We start from the raw sequence: 12503 nt of genomic DNA on the forward strand, positions 1-12503 counted from the left end.
CAGCAGCACTGGGAATCTGTGTTTCTTTTTGTTGCATCATCTTGTGTCAGCTCTCTGTGTGTGCGGCGCCATTCTTGAGCAGGCAGCAATTTCTTTCCCACTGGGTGGCTCTCCTTACAGGGTGCACTCCTTGCGCATGAGGCTCCCCTACGTGGAGGATACCCCTGTGTGGCAGGGTGTCCTTGCACGCATCAGCACTGCACATGGGCCAGCTCCACATGGGTCAAGGAGGCCCAGGGTTTGAACCGCGGACCTCCCATATGGTAGGTGGATGCCCTATCCATTGGGCCTAGTCTGCTTCCCAAGAAAATACCTCTTACGGTACCTTGAGATGGACTCTTTAGGACCTTGTGACTATAAGCTTCTACCCCAAATAAATATCCCTTGTAAAAGTCAACAGCATTCAGGTACTTTGCATCAGTACCCCTTTGGCTGACTAATACATAGTGCAAGCTTCTTATTGCCTCCAGAACAAGTAGTTCAAGAACCAGCTACTTTGAGTAGCACTAGTCTATTTTAACTGTCTCTGGTTCCTCTCCTGAGTATTTCTTGAACCCACTTTTGCCTGGCTTTCGCCTCTGTACTCCACAAACTTAACTGTTGTCAAGGTCAACGGAGACCCCCACGTTGCTAACCCAGTTCTTAGCCCTCCTTGTCCTGGATCTCAGCAACATTTGAGTTTATCACTCCCTCCTTGACTTCCAGGTCAGCACAATCTTTTGGCTTTCTTCCTATTTGCTTGGTGATTTCTTCTCATTCTCATTTTCTGTTTCCTCCTTTTCTATGCCCCTTTAAAAATGTATATTCAGTAATACTCTTTTGCTATACAATTCTATGATTTTTAAGAAATGCACAAAGTCATGAAACCAACACAGTTGTAGTAGGCTGAGACTTTGGGGATGTTTGGGATGGGGTAATGTATTTTGTGGGACAGATGTGAGTCTCTGGGTGCAGAGGACAGACTGGTAGACAGAATAATGGTCTTCCAAAAATATGCATGTCCTAATCCCAAGAATCTGTATGTTACCTTCCATGTCAAAATTGATTAAGGATTTTTTTTCAAGATTTATTTTACTCATTCCACCCCCCTCATTTTTTTTTGTGCTTGCTTTCTGCTCTCTGTTCATTTTCTTTTCAGGAGGCATTGGGAACTGTACCTGTGACCTCTCATGTGGGAAGAAAGTACCCAATCACTTGAGCCACCACTGCTCCCTGCTTGTTGTGTCTCTCATTGCATTTCCTTTCTAATTCTCTTCCTTGTGTCATCTTTCTGTGTCATCTTGTTGCATCAACTTACCACACCAGCCCATCTCATCAGCTCACTGTCATGCTTGTGTTCTTTAGGAGGCACCAGGAACTGAACCTGAGACCTTCCATGTGGTAGGTGGGTGCCCAACTGCTTGAGCCACATCTGCTTCCCAAGTTAAAGATCTTGAGATGGAGATGTTACCCTGGATTTTCCTGGTGGGCCCAATGCAATCACAAGAATCCTAATAAGGGGAAGAGGAAGGCAAGAGAGAGAAGGAGATGTGAAGACAGACACAGAGGTCAGAGATTCGAAAATGCTATGCTTCTGGCCTTGAGGAAGGAAGGATCCACAAACCAAAAAAATGTGGGTGGTCTCTAGGAGCTAGAAAATGCAAGGAAACATTTTCCCTTAGAGCCTCCAGAAGGAATGCAGCGCTGTTGACACCTAGATTTGAACGATGAGCCCAGGCTTGGTCAATGGTGCCTCGCCCATTCCAGGTCCCTCTTGCATACACCCATGGGCTATTAATGTCCTTAATAGTGAATTCCTGAACTGTCCCTATAGATACCTCTCCTTCCTGCTCAGTTGTGCCTCACTCTTTATGTCTTTCCTGTGTGGTCCTGCAAAGTGTGCTCAAACTCTGTCTTTTGGACCCGTGGGTATAAAATTTCTCCCAAGCATCTCCTGTGTCTCCTCCTTGCCACTCCTGATTGTCCATTAAAAAAATCCTGACATTAAAAAAAAAATCCTCACAAAATGGATACTGATACAGAATGGTTTCATCACCCCCTTCTCCCCAGATTCCATTATTCTATATTCCATTTGTAGTCAGGTCCTCCCTTCACCCTTAACCCCTGGTAAGGATCCATCGCTATGGTTTTGTCTTTTCCAGAATGTTCTATAAATGGATTATTGTATGTAGTTACCTTCTGGGTCTGCCTTCCTTCATTAGCATGATACATTTAAGATTCATCCATATGAAAATCAATAGTTCATTCCTTTTTTTGTTTTTTTGCTGAATAATATTCTAGTGCATGAATGTACCACAGCTTGTTTATCCATTTTCCAGTTGAGGGACATTTGTGTTGCTTCCAATTTGGGGCTATTATGAATAAAAGCTGCTATAAAAAATTGCATATAGGCTTTTGTGTGAATATAGGTTTTCATTTCATTTGGGTAAATAGGAGTGGGCATAGTGAGTCATATAGTAAGTGTACCTTTAAGTTTATAAGTAATTGCCAAATTAGTTTCCACTGTCAATTTGTATTCCCACCTGCAATGCTTAAGAGTTGCAGTTACTTGCCAGTGCTTGATATTATCAATCTTTTTAAATTTTCTTTTGCTATTCTAATAGTAGGTCTGCAGTAGTATCTTTTTGTGTTTTGCATCTTCCCACTCTGCAAATAGGGGTCCCTGTTGCCAGTTCCTCTATTTAGCCATTACCTCACAGTGCAGTTCCCAGACTTGGGCTTAGTGTCAGAGCAGAACCTGGGGAAAAAAAGAGAAAAGAACTCACACTCTTCAACTCTAAGGGACCCTTTTTGGCAGATCCACTTGCAAAAAACAAAACAAAACCCCAAACTTCCCCAGTTTTTGCTATACAGTTTTGCTCTCCACACTCCAAATGAAGTGCCGCAATTCAGTCTGTTGTCAGATCAAGGCTGGAAGATAAAGAAGGAACAAAACCAGGGAACTCACTGCTGCCTAACAGTCCAGTTTAGACTTCTCTCCCCAGCCTGCTGCCTTTATTTATTTTTCATAGTCCTCAGTTACTTTTTGTAGTTTGTCCATTTTCTATATATTCTTCCTAGGTCTTCTTATCCACTCCTAGTTCGCAGTTTCTATGCATTTATTGATGGCTCCTAAATTTTGATCTAGAGCAAAGACCAATCATGAATTCAGAATGGTACAATGAGTGTGTTAGTAAGCCAAAGGGGTGCTGATGCAAAGTACCAGAAATCTATTGGCTTTTATAAAGGGTATTTATTTGGGGTAAAAGCTTACAGTCACAAGACCCTAAGGAATCCAACTCAAGGTACCAGTGTTGAAAGAAGATGGCGGGCGATCTCTGCCTAGTCAGTCCTTCCTTCTTCCTCTTAAGGCTTCATGGGCCCAGCTTCTTCCAATCTCAGCTGTAGGCTGGCATAAGACTCTAACCCAAAGACTGAGTAAAGTAGGGCAACCACCTCAACACTCTTGGAGGGAGAGGTCTGGAGCTTGGTCGACACCCAAATGCTTGATGTGGTGGAACCAAGGAAATAGCCTTTGGGCAAAACTCTTCCCAGAGAACTGTTGGTCTTCTGGCATGTGAGTCCTAACAACCCCTCTAGGTGGATGAAGGACGGACCCAAAGCCCTCAGCACAGCCCCAGGTGCAGGTAAGACGAGTGCATGCCACAGCTGCAGGGTCCACGCGGTGGGGGTAAGGGCTGGCTCAGTACCTCCTCTGTGCAGGGTTAGCGGTTGCACCATGCAAGTGAACCCAAAGTCCTATCTGCTATAGACCTCTGAAATTACAAAACAATTTATCTGCTTCCATTACACAAATGGATAGAAAAGGGATAAACATTTTCATTACAATAAGGAGAAATTGGAAGGGAAACATGATTTACAGTTTCTCTGTAGTCCAGTAGACCTGCAGGGCATCCTCTATGACTTCAAAGTTTGAGAGTCATTCTTAAGATGATGGTTTCTTCTTCTTGGGGCCATATGGGGATCCACTATTTCCACAGTTTTGCCCAATAGCTCTTGGTTCCACCTCATCAAGCATTTGGGTGTCGACCAAGCTCCAGACCTCTCCCTCCAAGAGTGTTGAGGTGATTACCACACTTCACCCAGTCTTTGGGTTAGTCTTAATCCCCCTAGTATAGTGATGTGAAGACAGCATTCCCCCTAATGTTGGCATACAGGTTCAACCCTCTCAGAGCAACGGGTTGACCACCTGGCTTTCCCTAACCTTTGGAGGACAGGTCCACCCTACTCAGACCTGTGGGGTGCTGACCTTAACCGCTTACTCCTTGGGGATGTGCCCCACCCTCTCTGCACCCCAGGGCAGCAAAACTCTCCCATAACATTGGACAGGAATGTCCACCCTCTTCAACTGCTGGGGCAAACTCACCCTCTCTGTACACATGGGTGGGGTTCCTCTTTTGGCCTAAGGTGAAGTTTTAATTCCAGATCTCAGCTTCCATGGTTTACCTCTTAAAGTTGTTTCTCCTTCAATCTCTCCTTTCCATGTCCTTTTTATGCCAGGTTGACAGTGGTTTTGTTCATATTGCTCTCTCAATATGGTTTAGCATGCAGGAAGCAGGGGTCCAAGCCATCAGAGGAAGACTTTCCACAAGTCTTTCCTAGATAACTGCATCTTCAATCTTGATTTACCAATTCCAAGTTTAGTTAAGTCCTCAAATGGGGCACTTTCATCTGGGAGCTTGATTTCCAAAGGCTTGGAATTTCCAGAATCAGTTGCTGTTTTCTTTTTGTTAAACAGTTTAGTCCTTAGCTTATCTCTCTCATCTAGCATTTTGCTATAAGCTGCAAGCAGAAGCCAAGCCACATTCTCTGGGTTTACTTTGGAAATTTCTTCAGCTAAATTCCCAGGCTCACCATTTTCAATTTCTGCTTTCCATAGAACTCCGGGAGTTAATCTTGCTAAATTCTCTGCAACTTTAAAATACAGATTGCCTTTCCTCCAGTTTCCAGTAACAGTTTCATCATTTACTTCTAAGGCATCATAAAAGGTCTCTTTAGCATCCATGTTTTATCAACAGTCTCTTGAATGTGATCTAGGCCTTTTTCATCAAGCATTTCACAATTCCTCCAAACAATACCCCTTATCCATTTACAAAACCATTCCAGCATTTCAGTAATTGCAAAGCACTACCCCACTCCTGTACCAAATTCTGTATTAATCAGCCAAAGGGATGCTGATGCAGAATACCAGAAGTTGGTTGTTTTTATAAAGGGTATTTATTTGGGATAGGAGCTTACAGAAACCAGGACATAAAGCATTAGTTACTTTACTCACCAAAGTCTATTTGTAGCAAGATGGCTGCCGGTGTCTGCTAGGGTTCAGGTTTCCTGGGTTCCTACATTCCTGGGGCTTGCTTCAAAGTTCCTTCCTTCCTGGGGCTGGCTTCTCTTTCCTCTGCATGCTGACTTCCCAGGACTCCAGTTTAAGTTTTCAGCAATCAAACTCCAAAATCAAAACTCCAATTTTAAAAGCCCTCAACTCTGTTCTTCACTATGCCTTTTATCTAATCATAACTCAATCATGCCCAGGTACAGATCAGATTACAAGCACAATCCAATATTTCTTTTTGGAAATCATCAATTATGTCAGACTCTTACACCAGCCAAAGGCAGATCTTTAGGAAATGAATTTGAGAGGTCAGGCAGAGTAGAAAAGCAGCCTGCCAAACAGACTGAGAAACAGCCGTAAGAGGTAGGTCTTCAAGATCAAGTTATTGCATGATCCAAAGAAATTAAAAAAGACTGAAAAATTATACAGCAAACTCAGACAACATCTCACTGAGGAATTAGTGGAACAATTTCAGTGGAGTGACAGGGTGAAACAGGACATCTCTGGAGAAGTTATGAAAGAGAAATACTAATTATAATTCTTAGAAATAATCAGCCCAGAGCATGAAATCAGAGTGGACTGATGGATTTTTGGGGTTAATTTGCATCACTCAGGATGGGTAATTTTTCTCAATTCTTCCCCCTCCCACCTATTTGCTAATTCTTTTTTTTTTTTTTTTAGCCACCAGAAATAAATGAACAAGTCTCCATGAGCTTTATTTTCCCTATAGGTTTTTTGTTTGTCTATGATGCAGGTGAAGATTACACCTGGATAGTGAGAAACTGACCTGAAGAAATGCATACAAATTCATGGGGTTCAGCCACCATACCACTGCTCATTCAAAAGCTTATTGGTATATAACCACTCTCTACCTCTGTATCTTTTTTTAAAAAAATCAATTTTATTGATACATAGTAATAATGCATGCAATTCATACGAAGTGTACAATCAGTGGTATTTGGTATAATCACATAGTTGTGCATTCATCACTTCAATCATTAGAGCACTTCATTATTTCAATAATTATAATAAACAAAAAACAGATGAACAATAAAAAATTCACCTGTCAGTCTTTCTATGGTTCCCCCACTGTACATAGCTGCTATTCTTTTTTAACCTTTTGAAAAATGTTTTTTATTTTAGAACATGTTAACATATAAAATAGTAGACAAAATAGTATTATGTACATACCCACCAACTTTTGTTCCCACTCATTCCTAACTCTCATTGTTTTGAAGTAAATCCTAGACATTAAGTTTTTTAAAATATATTTTTAAAAATTTATTTTTAAAAGATACTTAGATTACATAAAATGTTACATAAAAATATATACGGGATTCCTATATGACCCACTTCCCACACCTTCCACTTTTCCCCACATTAACAACTTCTTTCTTTAGTGTGGTACATTCATTGCAACCGATGAACACATTTTGGAGCATTGTTACACAGCATGGATTATAACTTACATTGTAGTTTACACTCTCTCACACTCAATTCTGTAGGTTATGGCAGGATACATAATGACCTGTATCTGTCATTACAGTGTCATTCAGGTCAATTCCCAGTCCTGAAAAAGACCCCATATTACACCTCTTTGTCTGTCTCCCTGACTTCAATATCTCCAGTGGCCATTGGCTCTAGATCAATGATATAATTTCTTCCATTGCTAGAATCACAGTAAGTCTATAGTAGTATCCCAGGAAATCCACTCTAGTCCATATTTAATTCCCCAGTCCTGAGGGTTCTGGGATGGTGATGCCCACTCCACCTCTAATTGAGAGGGGGTATTTCTAACTATTCTTGCACAATTATTTATCTATTTATTAAGCAGTTTTATTGAGATATATTCACATACTGTATGATCTATCCAAAGTGCAAAACCAGTGACTGTTACTATAATCACAATGTTGTGCATTCACCACCACAAAAAAATTTAGAACAATTTCATTACTCCAAAAGGAAAAACTCCATACCACTTAGCAGTCCTGCCCTAGCCCTACATAAAAACACTAATCTAATTTCATCTTTATAAATTGATTTATGTTTACATTTTATATAAATGGAATCATAAAATGTGTAGTACTTTGTGTATGGTTTCTTTCACTTAGCATAATGTGGTTTTTTTTGGACTGATATTAACATCTTATATATTAACATACATTTGTTCAGTTTCAAAGAAAAAGTATTATATATGCAATTTTACCCATATTCATATTTCACTTGTGGCTTTACTATGCTATACAGTTCCATGTTACATTTGTTAGCTTTCCTTTCAGTAGTGTACATGACCTTAGACTATCCCTATGAACCACTTTCATACCCACATATTACTGCTAGTTACATTATGTAGGGCTTTCACCTTTTCTTTTCATTTTCAAAGATTAGCACACATCCTTTTGACCAATTTAGCACAAGTTTACCCTCTGCTTTCCATTCTCTAACCTCATTCTATTCTCTGCTGACCCATATTCAAGTTATTAACATCATGAGATTACACAATATATTTAGTTCATAGAAGTGCAATCATGCAGTGTAAGTCCTTTTGTGTCAGCTTGCTTCACTGAACATAATGGCCTCCAGGTTCATCCAGGTTTTTTCTTCTTACAGCAGCATAATATTATATTGTATGTAAACACTACAATTTATTTATCCATTCATCAGTTGATTGGCACCTGTGTTGTCTCCAAATTTGGCAATGGTGACTAACACTGAACATTGATAGGCATATGTCTGTTTGTGTCACTGCTCTCAGTTCTTCTGGGTTTATACCTAGTAGTGGAATCACAGGGTCATATGGCAAATCCATATTCAACTTCCTTAGGAGCTGCCAAACAGTCCTCCACAGTGGCTATACCATTCTACATTCCCACCAACAGTGAAAAAGCATTCCTAACTCTCCACATCCTCTCCAACACTTGTAGTTCTGTCTTTTTAATAGTGGACATTCTGATAGGTGTGAAATGATATCTTATTGTAGTTTTGATTTGCATTTCCCTAATTGCTAATGATGTTAAATATTTTTTTCATGTGTTTTTTCATCATTCGTTTTTCTTTTTGGACAAATGTTTATTCAAGTCTTGTCATTTATTTATTTTTTATTTTTGTATACTTAAAATTTTTTTAAAGATACTTAGATTACATATATGTTACATAAAAATAGGGGATTCCCATATGCCCCACTCCCTACCCCTACCACATTAAATGCCCCCATATTACACCTATTTTTCCCTCTCTGTCCCCTCAAAATCTCTGGTGGTCACTGCCTCCACAGCAATGATAAAAATTCTTCCATTGCTAGAATCAAAAGTCTATAATAGAAAAATAATAAGTCTACTCTAGTCCATCATTCATTCCTCAGTCTGAGAATTTTGGGATGGTGATGCCCACTCTGCCTCTAATTGAGAGGGGGCTTAGATCCCATGGGCCAGATGGGTGGGACTATCTTGCTTACACTTGCAGACTTTCTCTGTTCCTTGGGATGGTCATTGTCCATCATCATCTCCTTGTTAGTTGTCCTGGGTGAACCAATAAACTGGAGAGCAAGTCCCCTGGCAGGACACCAAAATCCTGAGCTGTCAGCCCTGCCTATAGTGTCTGGATGTCTCCAGAGCCCTCAGGAGCCCCTCAGTTTGAGACAATATTTACTGTGGCAATCAGTGAGATCCTGCTGAGATTTGCATAAGCATAACCTTCCAACTCACTTTGAAATCTCTTAGCCATATAAACTCATTTGTCTTTACCCTTTTCCCCCTTTGGTCAAAGTCTTTTTCTGGTTGCATTGTTATTTGGTGCTTGATAGTACTCCCTCAGTGCCAGGCAGGCTCATCCCTGGAAGTCATGTCCAACAATGGGGGTGAAGGGTGGGAGGTAGTTTATTTATATGCTGAGTTTGGCTTAAAGAGAGGCCACATTTGAGCATTGAGGGGCCACCTCAGTGATGGCTGTTATCCTCCCCGAGATTCAAAGGGGACTTAGGAGGTCAAACCCACTGAAAGGAAACTATTCTCAACTCTTTGTCAGACCCCTCTTCCTCCCAGGGAATGCTTCCTCCCACTTAGCTGGCTGGTGAGAGCCAGGGGTTCCATGGAGGCTCTTTGCCTTGAGGGTGGGGCTTACCCACCTGCTGTTCCTAGTCACAGGGGTGAGCAACACAGACTTTCCTTTGGGCTCTTTGTCTCTTTGTCCCACTCCTTCCTGGATGATGCCCTGCAGCCTCTTGCTCTGAGGATTCCCAAAACAGCTCATTCAGGTAGGTTTTTGCTCTTTTGCCATTTTTTGTGAAAGAGCTAGCAATGCCTACCTACATCAACACCATTTTCTTCCCCAATATCCTCTTCAGACTGTACAATACAAGTGTGCAGAAAAGTTACTGATATTTTGCATGTTGGTCTTGTATTCTGTCACTTTGCTGAACTCATTATTAGCTCAAGTATATTTGTCATAGACATTTCAGAATTTTCTAAATACAGGATCATGTCATCTGCAAATAGTGAATGTTTTCCTTCCTGTTTTCCTATTTGGAGGCCTTTTATTTAATTTCTTTTCTAACTGCTCTAGCTACAACTTCTAGTACAATGCTGAATAACAATGGTGTCAGTGGCCATATTTGTCTTGTCCCAATCTTAGAAGGAAAGCTTTCAAACCTTTCTCCATTGAGTATGATGTTGGCTTTGGTATTTTTATATATGTCTTTTTTTATATTGAGGAACTTTCCTTCTATTCCTACCTTTTGAAGTGTTTTTATCAAGCAATGATGCACAATTTTGTCAAATGCCTTTTCTTCATCAATTGAGAGTATCGAGTGTTTTTTTCCCTTTAATTTGTTAATGTGGTTTTTCATGTTAAGTGATTTCTTATGTTGAATGACCCTTCTATACCAAGAATAAAACCCACCTGATGGTGGTGTATAATTCTTCTAATATACTGTTGTATTCTATCTGCAAGTATTTTGTTGAGAATTTTTGCATCTATGTTCATTAGAGATATTGGTCTGCAATTTTCTTTTCCTGTAGTATCTTTACCTGGCTTTCTTATTAGGGTGATGTTGGCTTCATAAAATTGTTGGGTAATTTTTCCTCCTATTCAGTATTTTGGAAGAGTTTAAACAGAATTGATGTTAAATTCTTCTCAAAATTATAGGTAGAATTCACCTGTAAAGCCATCTGGTCCTGGACTTTTTCTTGTTGGAAGATTATTTTTTTCTTAAATATTTATTTATTTATTTATTTTTCTCCCTTTCTCCTCCACCCCGGTTGTCTGTTCTCTGTGTCCACCTGCTGCATCTTCTTTGTCTGCTTCTGTTGTTGTCAGCGGCATGGGAATCTGTGTTTCTCTTGGTTGCGTCAACTTGTTGTGTCACCTCTCCATGTGTGTGTCACCATTCCTGGTCAGGCTGCACTTTCTTTTGCGTTGGGCGGCTCTCCTATGGGGCACACTCATTGCACGTGGGGCTCCCCTACGCGGGGACACCCCTGCGTGGCACGGCACTCCTTGTGCACATCAGCACTGTGCATGGGCCAGCTCCACACGGATCAAGGAGGCCTGGGGCCCAAACTGCGGACCTCCCATGTGGTAGAGGGACGCCCTAACCACTGGGCCAAGTCCGACGCCCTTGTTGGAAGAATTTGATGACCGATTTAATCTCTTTAAATGTGATTGATTTGTTAAGTTTCTGTGTTTCTTGTAGAGTCAAGGTAGACTGTTTGTACATTTCTAGGAATTTGTCCATTTCATCTAGTTTAAAATACTCACAGATAAACAGAAACTAAGAGAGTTCGTAAACAAGAATCCAGCTCTGCAGGAAACACAAAAGGGAGTTCTGCAATCAGAAAGAAAAAGAGAAGAGAGAGAGGCTTGGCAAAGATTGTAGAAGTGAAGACTATTAGAAAGGGTAACCAAAAGGGTAAAAAGATGGATAAAAATAAGATATGGCATATGCAAGTCAAAGGACAAATGGTTGAAGTAAGTAATGCCTTTACCATAATAACATTGAACATTAATGGATTAACTTTCCAATCAAAAGACATAGGCTGACATCATGGATAAGAAAGCATAAGCCATCCATATGATGTCTGCAGGAGGACTCACCTTAGACCAGAGGATGCAAATAGACTGAAAGTGAAAGTGTGGAAAAAGATTGTTCATATAAACAGTAACCAAAGGAGAGCTATACTGATGTCAGAAAAAACAGACTTTAAATGCAAAAAAGTGATAATAGATGCATAAGGTCATTATATATTAATAGAAGGGATAATTGAGCAGGAAGAAATAACAGTCCTAAATATCTATGCACCTAACCAGATTGCCCTAAAATACATGAGGCAAACTCTAGCAAAACTGAAAGGATAGGGAGCAGGTGTAGCTCTACCAATCATTTGAAGAAGAATTAACACCAATCCTGTTTAAACTCTTCAACCACTGAGCTACATCTGCTCCCCAAAGAGAGTTGGGGTGTTTTTTGTTTGTTTGTTTGCTTGTTTTTAGGAGATACCTGGGATTGAACCCAGAATCTTGTACATGGGAAGCAGGCATTCAATCACATGAGCTACATCTGCTCCCCTTAGAGTCTTCTTAATGTCTTTTATTTCTTTAGCCATGTTGTTCCTCAACTCCATGGTTTGATTTAGGAGATTTGTATGAACATCACTGATTAGTTGTTTCAAGTCCTGTGTCTCATCTGGAGCATCGATTTGTTCATTTGCCTGAGTCATATCTTCCTTTTGTTTAGTATGGCTTATAAAATTTGCTGAAGTCTAGGCATCTGGTTTACTCTGATGTTCAGTTTGTCTCTCTTGCCTAGGAATTTACAGTTAAGTAACAGTGTTTTACCACTGTTTTTTGACTCTTGGTTCATCTTGTTCTAGATATTTAGGGTTGACCCTCTTTGCTGAAATGAGGACTAGGGACCCAGTAACGGTGTGCAGGCCAGTTTCCAAGGACCTTGGAAAGGCGGGCTATTTTTTCTGGGAGAGAAATGATCCCTCTGCTTCCATAATCCTCCATCTTCCCAGAAGTCCTCCCTTATAGAATTTTAATGGCAAACTGGGTGAGATTTCCAGTCTAAAGATTAGTGAGCCAGAGCTCTAATAAAGGCTTTGAACAGTATCTTAATATTTAATATTTTTCTGGGAATAGGATAAGTGAATGGAAACAAATGGCAAGCAAGACCACG

Source organism: Dasypus novemcinctus, chromosome 1, assembly GCF_030445035.2.
Source record: "Dasypus novemcinctus isolate mDasNov1 chromosome 1, mDasNov1.1.hap2, whole genome shotgun sequence".
Taxonomy (NCBI): Eukaryota; Metazoa; Chordata; class Mammalia; order Cingulata; family Dasypodidae; genus Dasypus; species Dasypus novemcinctus.